Source organism: Bufo bufo, chromosome 3, assembly GCF_905171765.1.
Source record: "Bufo bufo chromosome 3, aBufBuf1.1, whole genome shotgun sequence".
Taxonomy (NCBI): domain Eukaryota; kingdom Metazoa; phylum Chordata; class Amphibia; order Anura; family Bufonidae; genus Bufo; species Bufo bufo.
Genome location: NC_053391.1, coordinates 2,298,995 through 2,316,887, shown reverse-complemented (window position 1 = coordinate 2,316,887; position 17,893 = coordinate 2,298,995).

The following is a 17,893-nucleotide window of genomic DNA, read 5'->3' as shown; positions in this document are numbered from 1 at the left end:
AGGAGAGAAGGGAGAGCAGCACTGCAGAGAGAGGGGAGATCAGCACTAAGGAGAGAAGGGAGATTAGCACTGAGGAGAGAAGGGAGATCAGCACTAAGGAGAGAAGGGAGAGCAGCACTGCACAGAGAGGGTAGATCAGCACTGAGGAGAGAAGGGAGGGCAGCACTGCAGAGAGAGGGGAGATCAGCACTGAGGAGAGAAGGGAGAGCAGCACTGCAGAGAGAGGGTAGATCCGCACTAAGGAGAGAAGGGAGATCAGCACTGAGGAGAGAAGGGAGAGCAGCACTGAGGAGAGAGGGGAGATCAGTACTGAGGAGAGAAGGGAGAGCAGCACTGCAGAGAGAGGGGAGATCAGCACTAAGGAGAGAAGGGAGAGCAGCACTGCAGAGAGAGGGGAGATCAGCACTGAGGAGAGAAGGGAGAGCAGCACTGAGGAGAGAAGGGAGAGCAGCACTGAGGAGAGAGGGGAGAGCAGCACTGAGGAGAGAGGGGAGAGCAGCACTGAGGAGAGAGGGGAGATCAGTACTGAGGAGAGAGGGGAGATCAGTACTGAGGAGAGAGGGTAGAGCAGCACTGAGCAGAGAAGGGAGAGCAGCACTGCAGAGAGAGGGGAGATCAGCACTGAGGAGAGAGGGGAGATCAGTACTGAGGAGAGAAGGGAGAGCAGCACTGCTGAGAGAGGGGAGATCAGCACTGAGCAGAGAAGGGAGAGCAGCACTGCAGAGAGAGGGGAGATCAGCACTAAGGAGAGAAGGGAGAGCAGCACTGCAGAGAGAGGGGAGATCAGCACTGAGGAGAGAGGGGAGATCAGTACTGAGGAGAGAAGGGAGAGCAGCACTGCTGAGAGAGGGGAGATCAGCACTGAGCAGAGAAGGGAGAGCAGCACTGCAGAGAGAGGGGAGATCAGCACTGAGGAGAGAGGGTAGAGCAGCACTGAGCAGAGAAGGGAGAGCAGCACTGCAGAGAGAGGGCAGATCAGCACTAAGGAGAGAAGGGAGAGCAGCACTGCTGAGAGAGGGCAGATCAGCACTAAGGAGAGAAGGGAGAGCAGCACTGCAGAGAGAGGGGAGATCAGCACTGAGGAGAGAGGGGAGATCAGTACTGCAGAGAGAGGGGAGATCAGCACTGAGGAGAGAAGGGAGAGTAGCACTGCAGAGACAGGGGTGAGTAGCACTGCAGAAAGAGGGGAGATCAGCACTGAGGAGAGAGGGGAGAGTAGCACTGCAGAAAAAGGGGGGATCAGCACTGAGGAGAGAAGGGAGAGCAGCACTGAGGAGAGAAGGGAGAGCAGCACTGAGGAGAGAAGGGAGAGCAGCACTGAGGAGAGAGGGGAGATCAGTACTGCAGAGAGAGGGGAGAGTAGCACTGCAGAGAGAGGGGAGATGATCAGCATTGAGGAGAGAGGGGAGATCAGTACTGAGGAGAGAAGGGAGAGCAGCACTGAGGAGAGAAGGGAGATCAGTACTGCGGAGAGAGGGGAGATCAGCACTGAGGAGAGAGGGGAGAGCAGCACTGCAGAGAGAGGGGAGGGCAGCACTGCAGAGAGAGGGGAGATCAGCACTGCAGAAAGGGGAGAGCAGCACTGCAGAGAGAGGGGAGAGCAGCACTGTAAAGAGAAGGGAGAGCAGCACTGCAGAGAGAAGGGAGAGCAGCACTGCAGAGAGAAGGGAGAGCAGCACTGCGGAGAGAGAGGAGATCAGCACTGTAGAGAGAGGGGAGAGCAGCACTGCAGAGAGAGGGGAGATCAGCACTGCAGAAAGGGGAGAGCAGCACTGCAGAGAGAGGGGAGAGCAGCACTGCAGAGAGAAGGGAGAGCAGCACTGCGGAGAGAGGGAAGAGCGGCAATGTAGAGAGAGGGGAGGTCAGCACTGCACAGAGAGGGGAGAGCAGCACTGCAGAGAGAGGGGAGAGCATCACTTCGGAGAGAGGGGAGAGCAGCACTGCAGAGAGAGGGGAGAGCAGCACTGCGGAGAGAGGGGAGAGCAGCACTGTGGAGAGAAGGGAGAGCAGCACTGCTGAAAGAGGGGAGATCGGCACTGCAGAAAGAGGAAGAACAGCACTGCGGAGAGAGAGGAGAGCAGCACTGTGGAGAGAGAGGAGAGCAGCACTGTGGAGAGAGGGAAGAGCAGCACTGTGGAGAGAGGGGAAAGCAGAACTGCGGAGAGAGAGGAGAGCAGCACTCGAGAGAGAAAGAGAAGAGGAGCTGCAATATATAGAGGGGAAAAAGCAGCACTGCATAGAGAGGGGAGAGCAGCACTGCAGAGAGAGGAGAGAGCAGCACTGCAGAGAGAGGGGAGAGCATCACTGTGGAGAGAGGGGAGAGCAGCAATGTAGAGAGAGGGGAGGTCAGCACTGCACAGAGAGGGGAGAGCAGCACTGCAGAGAGAGGAGAGAGCAGCACTGCAGAGAGAGGGGAGAGCATCACTGTGGAGAGAGGGGAGAGCAGCACTGCAGAGAGAGGGGAGAAGACCTGCAATACAGAGATAGGGGAGAGGAGTAATGCCATAGAGTGAAATGAAAGAGCAGAACTGCAAATAGGTAGAGGTGCAATACAGAGAGAAGAAAACAGCACTGCAGAGAGACCAATCAGCACTGCAAACAGAGGGGAGAGTAGCACTGCAGAGAAAGAGAGGAAAGAGCAACACAGCAGAGAGAGGGGGCAGAGCTGCAATACAGAGAAAGGAAAGAGAAGCAATGCAGAAAGAGAGGAGAGCAGCACAGAGAGAGCGGGAAGAGCTGCAATGCAGAGAAAGGAAAGAGCAGCAATGCATAAAGAGAGGAGCGAGGCACTGGGGAGAAAGGGAGGGGGATGCAATAGAGATGAAGAGCTGAGAGTAAAGTGCAGCAAAGCAGAGAGAGATGAGAATAGCAATGCAGATAGGGGAGAGCAATGTAGAGGGCAGTGTGAATAAGAGAATGGGGAACAGCACTGCAGAGAGAGAAAAGGACAGAAACAGAGAGAAGAGGCCGGCAATGTAGAGAGAGAAGAGGCCGGGAATGTGGAGAGAGAAGAGGCCGGCAATGTACAGAGAGAAGAGGCCAAGAATGTAGAGAGAGAAGAGGCCGGCAATGTACAGAGAGAAGAGGCCGGCAATGTACAGAGAGAAGAGGCCAGGAATGTAGAGAGAGAAGAGGCCGGCAATGTACAGAGAGAAGAGGCCAAGAATGTAGAGAGAGAAGAGGCCGGCAATGTACAGAGAGAAGAGGCCGGCAATGTACAGAGAGAAGAGGCCGGCAATGTACAGAGAGAAGAGGCCAAGAATGTAGAGAGAGAAGAGGCCGGGAATGTACAGAGAGAAGAGGCCGGCAATGTACAGAGAGAAGAGGCCAGGAATGTAGAGAGAGAAGAGGCCGGCAATATACAGAGAGAAGAGGCCGGGAATGTAGAGAGAGAAGAGGCCGGCAATGTACAGAGAGAAGAGGCCGGCAATGTACAGAGAGAAGAGGCCAAGAATGTAGAGAGAGAAGAGGCCGGGAATGTACAGAGAGAAGAGGCCGGCAATGTACAGAGAGAAGAGGCCGGCAATATACAGAGAGAAAAGGCCGGGAATGTAGAGAGAGAAGAGGCCGGCAATGTACAGAGAGAAGAGGCCAAGAATGTAGAGAGAGAAGAGGCCGGGAATGTAGAGAGAGAAGAGGCCGGCAATGTACAGAGAGAAGAGGCCAGGAATGTAGAGAGAGAAGAGGCCGGCAATATACAGAGAGAAGAGGCCGGGAATGTAGAGAGAGAAGAGGCCGGCAATGTACAGAGAGAAGAGGCCAAGAATGTAGAGAGAGAAGAGGCCGGCAATGTACAGAGAGAAGAGGCCGGCAATGTACAGAGAGAAGAGGCCGGCAATGTACAGAGAGAAGAGGCCAAGAATGTAGAGAGAGAAGAGGCCGGGAATGTACAGAGAGAAGAGGCCGGCAATGTAGAGAGAGAAGAGGCCGGCAATGTAGAGAGAGAAGAGGCCGGGAATGTAGAGAGAGAAGAGGCCGGCAATGTAGAGAGAGAAGAGGCCGGCAATGTAGAGAGAGAAGAGGCCGGCAATGTAGAGAGAGAAGAGGCCGGGAATGTAGAGAGAGAAGAGGCCGGCAATGTACAGAGAGAAGAGGCCGGGAATGTAGAGAGAGAAGAGGCCGGCAATGTAGCTCGAGGATATACAGGGGTTACATTGCATAGATCACAGGAATCCTTGATGCTTATAATGATTGAGACAAGACGATGCCAGGACGGAGCAGTGATGCAGAAGAATGCTGCCATACATTAGGAGGTGCCAGGTGCTGCTTATGCCCCCCGTGACCTCCATCTGTCAGCACTGAGGGTCTGTCTATAAGACATTGGTGGGACTGACATTATATCACAGCCTCTACTTTCAGACACGGAGCAGACGTCACCTCCCTTCACACAGCATTAAGCCATCCAGTCAGGAGAGGACTGATCTTAGCGCCTCAGTGAAAAGCATCATGGTCCTGGTGAGATGATGGGGGTTGTTCTCATCTGGCTGATTTTCTCATCATTTCTATAAATTCTGGGAGAGTGTCAGCCTCCGATCCATGAGCTCATACTGGACCCAGTTCAGGCTGCAGACATCCAGCTGGAACCTCCCAGCTCTGCGGCTGAAATACAGCCAGGCCGCCCCTCCCCGGGAGGACCATCACGGGGGATCATCCTTATACGATGCAGAAACCTTCATCATCACAATGAAGGGTCCATAGGACAGAGGATGCCCATCTGATCACGAGACGGGGGACCCAGGTTCCCTAAACGAATGCAGCTGCTGGTTTCCTCCCTCTCCTGTATCCACAGTCCATTCAGCTCCATTCTTTGGGACCGCCATTATCTCCATCAGTAGGGGTCCTAGCGTTTGCAGATGGTTACCACCTATCACATCTCCCAAGAGTCCCTCTATTGACCACAGTGCCTCTGTCGCTCTATAGTCCTTAAATGTCCCTCTTTTTGACCTGAGGTCTAGAATTCACTTATTACATTTACAATTTTGATCCAGAAAGTATCTGTTTGGTTCCGTATTTTATAATATTTCATTATTTGATGCAATGTGGATTTTAGAAATTTCTATATTCAGATTATTTTTGTGCTATTGTGTAAAAGAAAACTATTGAATCGTATAGATATGCAGGAAAGATGGATTTCATACGAAGGACCATAAGGGTCCTCTCTGGCCATCCAAAAAGTTGGAAGGTATGCCGCTTACCCTGTGGACTTGGCCCTTGGCAGCCGGTCCGGTGAAGGGTTAAAACCTGCTGGTAGCGGTGCAGATGCCAGATCTCTGCGGCGAGCACAACTGCCGGGTCAAAGGAGGACTCTGCCCGTGTGAACTCTGTAATGGGGGTCTCTGCTGGGGCTGGTCATAGTGCTGTTATGGCCCAGAAAGGGTTAACCAGCAGCACTTTGGCCGCGCGCCCGTGATGATTCATGTTCCAGCTAGTCCAGGGAGGGAGGGATTGAGTGTTGGAGGGAAAAATGGTGACAGTGTGAATGAGGCGCCTCCTGCAAAAACTGCGTCAGATAACGCAGGCAGTGTGAATGGTGCTGTGAATGCAGCCGCTGGAGGTGTGACCGGTGTGAGGCCAACGGGGGGGAAAGGTGATGGAGTGAAGGGTGTGGGGCCTGCAAAAACCGCAGCCAAAGTCGCAGGCAGTGTGAATGGTGCGGTTGGAAGTGTGGATGTTGGTGCTGAAGGTGTGAATGGTGGTGGTGGGACTGCACCAAGGATGGCGGCACTTACCCTGTTGACGCTGGCGAGTATTAATGTCGCCAGCATAAAGTCAGATACGGCAAGATTTATGGCCTTTGATTTTTTTTGTCGGGTTGAAGCTGATGTTTTATTTTTGCAAGATACCAGGCTGTCAAGTTTGGCAGATCTTCATAAGGCCAAGCGGGAATGGTGGCTAGGGCCATCATATTGGTCTCTTGCGTCCGAGCCGTATAGCGGGTGGCGGTTCTTTTTTAAAACCGCTGAAAGAGTTAAATGCAGACGGGTAATCGAGCTAGAAATGGGGAGGTGCCTGATCCTGGATGTTCTCATGAGGGGACAGGAGCTTCGGCTCATAAACATCTACGGTCCTCAGACTAAGTGTCTTCTTATGAGAATCAAGCCCTTTCTTTTTACCAGCCGACAGGTGGTCTAATGTCACTAGAGCCCAGGATAGGGGAGGTTCCAGAGAACAGAGGCTGGCTTATGATGCGATCGCTCTGAACAGTATAGTTAGTGAGGCTCGCCTGGTGGATGTCCACATCCGGCACACCCCAGGCCACGAGGTGTTCACTTACTTTAGAGGTAGTCAGGTCTAGAATAGATAGGTTTTATTTGAAAGGGGAGGCCGTTTTTTTGGCCTTAACGGCTGTGGAGGTGGAGTTCTCCGACCATGTTTTGATTATGCTCTGAATGTTGCAGAGACTCCTCGGCTGGGTAGAGGTCTGTGGAAGCTGATTTTAGCAGTCATGGAAGATGCGGAGATCAGACAGTCTTTTGAGGACTTTCTGCAGAGTCAGGTACCTTTAGTGGACCTTTGCAGTAGTAAGTCGGAGTGGTGGGAGATGTTAAAACATCGGGTTGAGGGTTTCTTCTGAAAGCTCTCTAGCCTCAGGAGTCTGGACAAATATCGTTTGTACCAGGCCCTGAGGAAGAAACTCGAGCATCTGCTCTCGACGGGAGGTAGCTGCGAGGATATCTCTCGTGTGAAATCTTTGCTCATGAGATGTCAGTATGATAGACATGCATCCTTGGTTTTTGAGAGGGATTTCGGGAAGTACCGCTCGCCCGACCCTTACCAAAACTGTAAGATGGCCGTGAGTTGTAAGTATGTGGCTGGACTGATTGACTGTACAGGATCCCTGAAGAGGTCCAAGTCAGGGATCTTGGAAGTCGTCAGATCCTTTTACTCACATCTCTTGGGTAAGAAGGAACTGGATCGGGGTCAGATGTCGGCTTTCTTGGCTGAAATTGTCCCTGAGTCAAGAGGTGATTTCTCTCTTGATGTTTTGGTAGAGCCAATTTCAGGGAAGAGGAAGTGAGACTGGCCATTGAGGGGCTTCCGCTCAAGAAATCGCCAGGTCCGGATGGCTTAACATCTGAATGGTATAAGACCTTTAAGGACCCTTTGGTTCCCCTCTTTACCGAGGTATTAAATGATTGTCTATCTTTGGGCACTCTGCCAAAGTTAATGAGGAGGTCGGCCCTGATTATTCTATCAAAGGGAAAAGATCCGTGCCATATAGAGAATTGGCGCTTCTCAATACGGATAGGAAGATTCTGGCCAAGATACAGGTCTCCTCTCGGGGACACAGCATTGTTCTGTTCCTGGTCGGAGCTCTTTAAGCGCTGTCTTTAGTGTCCGGGAGGCCATCGAGCAGAACAGGACGAGTCTTTGGAAGGGGTACCTGCTGTCTTTGGATCAGGCTAAGGCTTTTAACCGGGTTGATCATGAGTACCTGTGGTCCGTCCTTTTGAAATACGGCCTGCCAGGGAGGTTCCTTAGCTGGCTGCAAACCTTGTATGCAGGGGCAGAGAATTTCCCATTGGTGAACGGTTGGATTGGCCGCTCTTTTGAGGTGGGTTCCAGTGTTCGTCAGGGATGTCCTTTAAGCCCTTAGTTGTACGTGTTCGCGATTGACCCTTTGCTTAGAAGGATAGATCGTGGACCGTTGGCAGGGATTGGGATGGACCTGGCGGAGCAGGGCCTGTCTCTGAGAGCGGTGGCGAATGCTGATGATGTCACTGTTTTTGCCCCTTCGCAAGAGGAGGTGGAATGGGTGATGTCAGAGGTAAATTGCTACTCGGAGGCTTTTGGGTCCAGTTTCAACCGGGAGAAATGTGAAACTCTTTGGCTGGGAAGAGGAGAGCCTGATTTTAGTCTCCAGGGCACCCTCCCAGAAGCCGAGGGTAGGGCGAAGATTCTAGGCATTGAATTCCGTCTCGATTATTATCATCAGACAAATTGGGAAAGCAAAAAACAAAATGGCTGCACACCGTTATATATACACAAACAATAGAGCTAAGAAATGGGGGTCATTCTAGATAAAAGTGGTACAATACCGACTATAAATGAATAATGGAAGCTCTTAGCGCACATACATGTCGGGCCCATTTAGGTTTTTGTAATTATGTTTGCTTCATGGATATGCACCTGTGATTCTGAAGGTTCTAGTCTAAATCTTCTTGCAATATATTGAGGGTAGCACCTCTTTTAGACTGGACACGCCCATCTACCTGGGACTTCTGAGCAGAGTACGTTAGTAGCTGGTTCCTACACTGCCCTGAATATTGGAGGCTTAAGTAAGCCCAAAGTGAGGCAGTATATTTAGTGATAGGGACCCATCTGCGAAAGCCACCTTGACGCCTGGTAGATGGGCCCGACACGTATGTGCGCTAAGAGCTTCCATTATTAATTTATAGTCGGTATTGTACCACTTTTATCTAGAATGACCCCCATTTCTTAGCTCTATTGTTTGTGTATATATAACGGTGTGCAGCCATTTTGTTTTTTGTAATTATGTTTGCTTCATGGATATGCACCTGTGATTCTGAAGGTTCTAGTCTAAATTTTTTCGCAAATTGGGAAAGCAGGCTGAAGGATGCCACCCAAAAGGTGGACCAATGGAAGGGTTGGTCTGTAACCCTTCGCGAAAGGGTCAATCAGAGCAAAACTTACCCTGATCCCTTTGTTGATATACTTGGGCAGCGTCTGTATCTTGCCAGAGTCTCTGTGGCCGCGGGTTTACAGTCTGTTTTTCTAGCTCTTATGGGGAAACAGACTGAACCTAACCAGGAGGGAGATCACATACCACACAAGGAGACAAGGTGGGTTGGGTACGGTCAACCCAATGGTATTCTTGCTGAAAACCTTTCTTAGAGCAAACATCGCAAACCTCTGGAAAGAGAGGGCTCCTTTGTGAGTAGTTTCTTGTAAAGGATAGTTTCAGCCTTTCTTCCAAGAATGGGAGACAGGTGGGCGAGTGAAGGATCTCCGTACCCCACATGGGCATCTCCCAGCTTACGCTGCCCTGACTGAAGATCATCCGGTGGTGGGGCTTGGGAGTGAGGGAGATTAGGACCATGTAAAGGAGACTCCTTGACAGTAGGGTCCTGTCTTCTCATTTCCAGGTCCCGCTGGCCCTCAGGGACTGCCCAGGTTGGGATCTGGAGGTAGGGTTTTTGCTTTTGAATTCAGTAAGGATCCCTATGAAATTTTTGGATTTTGCTTGGCGCTGCTTCCATGGTAGGCTGTATGTGAGCAATCTGAAATACAGGAAACCCGAGGAAAGGGGTTGTCCCCGGGAGCAGTGTGGTGAAGTGCTGGAGAGCATGGACCACTTCCTGCTTCAGTGCACCTTTAATACAGGGGTTTACCACAGGGTGGGGGCTTCCATCGGTTGGCCTCGGCTCGCTGCTCTATCCTATGCAGAGTGGGTTTACTGGGCATTCAGAGACCTGGGTGGTAGGGACCGCTGCACTTATTTCTTAGTGTAGTGGTTAGGTACCACACGTGAAAGCGAGGTGTCTAGTCTCGACCCGTCATAAAATCCTCCCTGAGAAAAAGGTATGTAGGAGCATCCTCGGTAACCTGGTGAAGGTTCGCTCTCTGGGGAAAGTGGTGTTTGCATGGACTGTTTTGGCCTGAGCCTGACCTGGGGGTGAACTAAAGGGCTGGGGACAGAACTCGGGATATTCTCCCTTGAACTTTGCGCAGAACAGTTTTTTATGTCAATTTAGATAGATCTGTGGGTGTGATTATTGTTGTTTTACTTATTGTTTTATTTATTGTTATTTCTTTATTGTTTGGTGGTGGACCAGTTTTGTTTTCAGTTAGCTTATATGATTTGGTTCTGATATTGTTAAGTATTTATTTTCTTAAATTGAAATTAGTGAGGGATGGTGACGGATGTGTATATAGGATGTGTATATGGTATATTATATGTATATAGTGTATATATTATGTGTGTTGGAAATGAGAGGTGTGTGTGGTATGTGTAGGAGGTATGAACTGGCTGGAAGGGAAGATATGGTTTGAATTATATTTTATGTCATTATTATATGGTTATGTTTTAGTTTGTTTTACTTTTTGTTATGTTTTAAAACAATTTTATAATAAAAGAGTTACAATCTATTGCCCCCTGTTATCAGCAATTTCAGGGGGGAGGATGACTGTAGGACAGGAGAATACAGTCTATTGCCCCCTGTTATCAGCCATTTCAGAGGAGAGGATGACTGTAGGACAGGAGAATACAATCTATTGCCGCCTGTTATCAGCCATTTCAGGGGAGAGGATGACTGTAGGACAGGAGAATACAATCTATTGCCCCCTGTTATCAGCCATTTCAGGAGAGAGGATGACTGTAGGACAGGAGAATACAGTCTATTGCCTCCTGTTATCAGCCATTTCAGGGGAGAGGATGACTGTAGGACAGGAGAATACAGTCTATTGCTCCCTGTTATCAGCCATTTCAGAGGAGAGGATGACTGTAGGACAGGAGAATACAGTCTATTGCTCCCTGTTATCAGCCATTTCAGGGGAGATGATGACTGTAGGACAGGAGAATACAATCTATTGCCCCCTGTTATCAGCCATTTCAGGTGAGAGGATGACTGTAGGACAGGAGAATACAATCTATTGCCCCCTGTTATCAGCCATTTCAGGGGAGAGGATGACTGTAGGACAGGAGAATACAGTCTATTGCTCCCTGTTATCAGCCATTTCAGGGGAGAGGATGACTGTAGGACAGGAGAATACAATCTATTGCCCCCTGTTATCAGCCATTTCAGGGAGAGGATGACTGTAGGACAGGAGAATACAGTCTATTGCCCCCTGTTATCAGCCATTTCAGGGGGGGAGAGGATGACTGTAGGACAGGAGAATACAATCTATTGCCCCCTGTTATCAGCCATTTCAGGGGAGAGGATGACTGTAGGACAGGAGAATACAGTCTATTGCCCCCTGTTATCAGCCATTTCAGAGAGGATGACTGTAGGACAGGAGAATACAATCTATTGCTCCCTGTTATCAGCCATTTCAGGGGAGAGGATGATTGTAGGACAGGAGAATACAATCTATTGCCCCCTGTTATCAGCCATTTCAGGGGAGAGGATGACTGTAGGACAGGAGAATACAGTCTATTGCCCCCTGTTATCAGCCATTTCAGGAGAGAGGATGACTGTAGGACAGGAGAATACAGTCTATTGCCCCCTGTTATCAGCCATTTCAGGGGAGAGGATGACTGTAGGACAGGAGAATACAGTCTATTGCCCCCTGTTATCAGCCATTACAGGGGAGAGGATGACTGTAGGACAGGAGAATACAGTCTATTGCTCCCTGTTATCAGCCATTTCAGGGGAGAGGATGACTGTAGGACAGGAGAATACAGTCTATTGCTCCCTGTTATCAGCCATTTCAGGGGAGAGGATGACTGTAGGACAGGAGAATACAGTCTATTGCTCCCTGTTATCAGCCATTTCAGGGGAGAGGATGACTGCAGGACAGGGGAATACAGTCTATTGCTCCCTGTTATCAGCCATTTCAGGGGAGAGGACGACTGTAGGACAGGAGAATACAGTCTATTGCCCCCTGTTATCAGCCATTTCAGGGGAGAGGATAACTGTAGGAGAGGAGAATACAGTCTATTGCCCTCTGTTATAAGCCATTTCAGGGGAGAGTATGACTGTAGGACAGGAGAATACAGTCTATTGCTCCTGTTATCAGCTATTTCAGGGGAGAGGATGACTGTAGAACAGGAGAATACAGTCTATTGCCCCCTATTATCGGCCATTTCAGGGGAGAGGATGACTGTAGGACAGGAGAATACAGTCTATTGCTCCCTGTTATCAGCCATTTCAGGGGAGAGGATGACTGCAGGACAGGGGAATACAGTCTATTGCTCCCTGTTATCAGCCATTTCAGGGGAGAGGACGACTGTAGGACAGGAGAATACAGTCTATTGCCCCCTGTTATCAGCCATTTCAGGGGAGAGGATAACTGTAGGAGAGGAGAATACAGTCTATTGCCCTCTGTTATAAGCCATTTCAGGGGAGAGTATGACTGTAGGACAGGAGAATACAGTCTATTGCTCCTGTTATCAGCTATTTCAGGGGAGAGGATGACTGTAGAACAGGAGAATACAGTCTATTGCCCCCTATTATCGGCCATTTCAGGGGAGAGGATGACTGTAGGACAGGAGAATACAGTCTATTGATCCCTGTTATCAGCCATTTCAGAGTAGAGGATGACTGTAGGACAGGAGAATACAATCTATTGCCCCCTGTTATCAGACATATCAGGGGAGAGGATGACTGTAGGACAGGAGAATACAGTCTATTGCCCCCTGTTATCAGCCATTTCAGGGGAGAGGATGACTGTAGGACAGGAGAATACAATCTATTGCCCCTGTTATCAGCCATTTCAGAGGAGAGGATGACTGTAGGACAGGAGAATACAGTCTATTGCCCCCTGTTATCAGCCATTTCAGGGGAGAGGATGACTGTAGGACAGGAGAATACAATCTATTGCCACCTGTTATCAGCCATTTCAGGGGAGAGGATGACTGTAGGACAGGAGAATACAGTCTATTGCCCCCTGTTATCAGCCATTCAATGGGAGAGGACGACTGTAGGACAGGAGAATACAATCTATTGCTCCTGTTATCAGCTATTTCAGGGGAGAGGATGACTGTAGGACAGGAGAATACAGTCTGTTGCTCCCTGTTATCAGCCATGTCAGGGGGGAGGATGACTGTAGGACAGGAGAATACAGTCTATTGCCCCCTGTTATCAGCCATTTCAGGGGAGAGTATGACTGTAGGACAGGAGAATACAGTCTATTGCCTCCTATTATCAGCCATTTAAGGGGAGAGGATGACTGTAGGACAGGAGAATACAATCTATTGCCCCCTGTTATCAGCCATTTCAGGGGAGAGGATGACTGTAGGACAGGAGAATACAGTCTATTGCCCCCTGTTATCAGTCATTTCAGGGGAGAGGATGACTGTAGGGCAGGAGAATACAATCTATTGCCCCCTGTTATCAGTCATTTCAGGGGAGAGGATGACTGTAGGACAGGAGAATACAATCTATTGCCCCCTGTTATCAGCCATTTCAGGGGAGAGGATGACTGTAGGACAGGAGAATACAGTCTATTGCCCCCTGTTATCAGCCATGTCAGAGGAGAGGATGACTGTAGGACAGGAGAATACAGTCTATTGCCCCCTGTTATCAACCATTTCAGGGGAGAGGATGACTGTAGGACAGGAGAATACAATCTATTGCCCCCTGTTATCAGCCATTTCAGGGGAGAGGATGACTGTAGAACAGGAGAATACAATCTATTGCCCCCTGTTATCAGCCATGTCAGAGGAGAGGATGACTGTAGGACAGGAGAATACAGTCTATTGCCCCCTGTTATCAGCCATTTCAGGGGAGAGGATGACTGTAGGACAGGAGAATACAGTCTATTGCTCCCTGTTATCAGCCATTTCAGGGGAGAGGATGACTGTAGGACAGGAGAATACAGTCTATTGCTCCCTGTTATCAGCCATTTCAGGGGAGAGGATGACTGTAGGACAGGAGAATACAGTCTATTGCCCCCTGTTATCAGCCATTTCAGAGGAGAGGATGACTGTAGGACAGGAGAATACAATCTATTGCCGCCTGTTATCAGCCATTTCAGGGGAGAGGATGACTGTAGGACAGGAGAATACAGTCTATTGCTCTCTGTTATCAGCCATTTCAGGGGAGAGGATGACTGTAGGACAGGAGAATACAGTCTATTGCCCCCTGTTATCAGCCATGTCAGAGGAGAGGATGACTGTAGGACAGGAGAATACAGTCTATTGCCCCCTGTTATCAACCATTTCAGGGGAGAGGATGACTGTAGGACAGGAGAATACAATCTATTGCCCCCTGTTATCAGCCATTTCAGGGGAGAGGATGACTGTAGAACAGGAGAATACAATCTATTGCCCCCTGTTATCAGCCATGTCAGAGGAGAGGATGACTGTAGGACAGGAGAATACAGTCTATTGCCCCCTGTTATCAGCCATTTCAGGGGAGAGGATGACTGTAGGACAGGAGAATACAGTCTATTGCTCCCTGTTATCAGCCATTTCAGGGGAGAGGATGACTGTAGGACAGGAGAATACAATCTATTGCCCCCTGTTATCAGCCATTTCAGGGGAGAGGATGACTGTAGGACAGGAGAATACAATCTATTGCTCCCTGTTATCAGCCATTTCAGGGGAGAGGATGACTGTAGGACAGGAGAATACAGTCTATTGCTCCCTGTTATCAGCCATTTCAGGGGAGAGGATGACTGTAGGACAGGAGAATACAGTCTATTGCCCCCTGTTATCAGCCATTTCAGAGGAGAGGATGACTGTAGAACAGGAGAATACAGTCTATTGCCCCCTATTATCAGCCATTTCAGGGGAGAGGATGACTGTAGGACAGGAGAATACAGTCTATTGCTCTCTGTTATCAGCCATTTCAGGGGAGAGGATGATTGTAGGACAGGAGAATACAGTCTATTGCCCCCTGTTATCAGCCATTTCAGAGGAGAGGATGACTGTAGGACAGGAGAATACAATCTATTGCCGCCTGTTATCAGCCATTTCAGGGGAGAGGATAACTGTAGGACAGGAGAATACAGTATATTGCCCCCTGTTATCAGCCATTTCAGGGGAGAGGATGACTGTAGGACAGGAGAATACAATCTATTGCCCCCTGTTATCAGCCATTTCAGGGGAGAGGATGACTGTAGGACAGGAGAATACAGTCTATTGCCCCCTGTTATCAGCCATTTCAGGGGGGAGGATGACTGTAGGACAGGAGAACACAGTCTATTGCCCCCTGTTATCAGACATTTCAGAGGAGAGGATGACTATAGGACAGGAGAATACAATCTATTGCCCCCTGTTATCAGCCATTTCAGGGGAGAGGATGACTGTAGGACAGGAGAATACAGTCTATTGCTCCCTGTTATCAGCCATTTCAGGGGAGAGGATGACTGTAGGACAGGAGAATACAATCTATTGCCCCCTGTTATCAGCCATTTCAGGGAGAGGATGACTGTAGGACAGGAGAATACAGTCTATTGCCCCCTGTTATCAGCCATTTCAGGGGGGGAGAGGATGACTGTAGGACAGGAGAATACAATCTATTGCTCCCTGTTATCAGCCAATTCAGGGGAGAGCATGATTGTAGGACAGGAGAATACAGTCTATTGCCCCCTGTTATCAGCCATTTCAGGGGAGAGGATGACTGTAGGACAGGAGAATACAGTCTATTGCTCCCTGTTATCAGCCATTTCAGGGGAGAGGATGACTGTAGGACAGGAGAATACAGTCTATTGCCCCCTGTTATCAGCCATTTCAGGAGAGAGGATGACTGTAGGACAGGAGAATACATTCTATTGCCTCCTGTTATCAGCCATTTCAGGGGAGAGGATGACTGTAGGACAGGAGAATACAGTCTATTGCCCCCTGTTATCAGCCATTTCAGGAGAGAGGATGACTGTAGGACAGGAGAATACAGTCTATTGCCTCCTGTTATCAGCCATTTCAGGGGAGAGGATGACTGTAGGACAGGAGAATACAGTCTATTGCCCCCTGTTATCAGCCATTTCAGGGGAGAGGATGACTGTAGAACAGGAAAATGCAGTCTATTGCCCCCTGTTATCAGACATTTCAGGGGAAAGGATGACTGTAGGACAGGAGAATACAGTCTATTGCCCCCTGTTATCAGCCATTACAGGGGAGAGGATGACTGTAGGACAGGAGAATACAATCTATTGCTCCCTGTTATCAGTCATTTCAGGGGAGAGGATGACTGTAGGACAGGAGAATACAGTCTATGGCACTCTGGCTACTGACACATGATATGGGGGGGCTCTGGCTACTGACACATGATATGGGGGGGCTCTGGCTACTGGCACATGATATGGGGGGGGCTCTGGCTACTGGCACATGATATGGGGGGCTACTGGCACATGATAAGGGGGGCTACTGGCACATGATAAGGGGGGCTACTGGCACATGATAAGGGGGCTACTGGCACATGATAAGGGGGGCTACTGGCACATGATAAGGAGGGCTACTGGCACATAGGGGGGCTACTGGCACATAAGGGGGGCTACTGGCACATGATATGGGGGGGCTCTGGCTACTGGCATATGATATGGGGGGCTCTGGCTACTGGCACATGATGGTGGGGGGGCTCTTATTTCTGGCACATGATTGGGGGCACTCTGGCTACTGGCACATGATATGGGGGGCTCTGGCTACTGACACATGATATGGGGGGGCTCTGGCTACTGACATGATATGGGGGGGCTCTGGCTACTGGCACATGATGGTGGGGGGGCTCTTATTACTGGCACATGATTGGGGGCATCTATGGGGGCACATCTTACTGCAGATTATTGGGGGGGCACTATAGGGGCATCTACTGAGGCTAAAAAAGAAGATATTTTATATGGGGGCTCTGTATAGGGGCATTTTATACTGGGACACATTATGGTGGGTACTATGGGGAAGGGGGGGGCACTATGGGGGTCATCTACGGGGGCACTGAGAAGGGGTATTTTATATTGGCACATTATGGGAACATTAGCTCAACTGGGGGCATTACAAATGTTTTGCATATTATAAGGAGAATTATTACTACTGGGGGGGCATTATGGGGGGCTTTATTACTCCCCCATGGTATGACCCCCTAGTAGCAGCACCAGCCTCTCCCTGCTCTGCTATCCCTCTGCCCTTTCTCCAAATCCTTATTATGAAATCTTTCTCATTAGGTTAAAGCACAACATCAGCTCCGCCGAGCCCCCGGCCAAAGTGTTGAAGTGGCGTCCGAGATCCCCAAGGGCCAAGTCAAGTAACTGTAAGTTTTTATGGGGGTTCTACAAAAGAGCTATCGTGTTTTTTTTTTTGTTAAGGTTATCTGAAAGATGGGTTTAAAATATTTTGACAGGGGCGCAGTTTCAGTGCTTGCCATAGGCGCCATTTTCACTAGATACGCCTCTGTCTATTGCCCCCTGTTATCAGCTATTTCAGGGGAGAGGATGACTGTAGGACAGGAGAATACAATCTATTGCCCCCTGTTATCAGCCATTTCAGGGGAGAGGATGACTGTAGGACAGGAGAATACAGTCTATTGCCCCCTGTTATCAGCCATTTAAGTGGAGAGAATGACTGTAGGACAGGAGAATACAATCTATTGCTCCTGTTATCAGCTATTTCAGGGGAGAGGATGACTGTAGGACAGGAGAATACAGTCTATTGCTCCCTGTTATCAGCCATGTCAGGGGAGAGGATGACTGTAGGACAGGAGAATACAGTCTATTGCCCCCTGTTATCAGCCATTTCAGGGGAGAGGATGACTGTAGGACAGGAGAATACAGTCTATTGCCCCCTGTTATCAGCCATTTCAGGGGAGAGTATGACTGTAGGACAGGAGAATACAGTCTATTGCCCCCTGTTATCAGCCATTTCAGGGGAGAGGATGACTGTAGGACAGGAGAATACAGTCTATTGCCCCCTGTTATCAGCCATTTCAGGGGAGAGGATGACTGTAGGACAGGAGAATACAGTCTATTGCCCCTGTTATCAGCCATTTCAGGGGAGAGGATGACTGTAGGACAGGAGAATACAATCTATTGCCCCCTGTTATCAGCCATTTCAGGGGAGAGGATGACTGTAGGACAGGAGAATACAGTCTATTGCCCCCTGTTATCAGACATTTCAGGGGAGAGGATGACTGTAGGACAGGAGAATACAGTCTATTGCCCCCTGTTATCAGCCATTTCAGGGGAGAGGATGACTGTAGGACAGGAGAATACAGTCTATTGCCCCCTGTTATCAGCCATTTCAGGGGGGAGGATGACTGTAGGACAGGAGAATACAGTC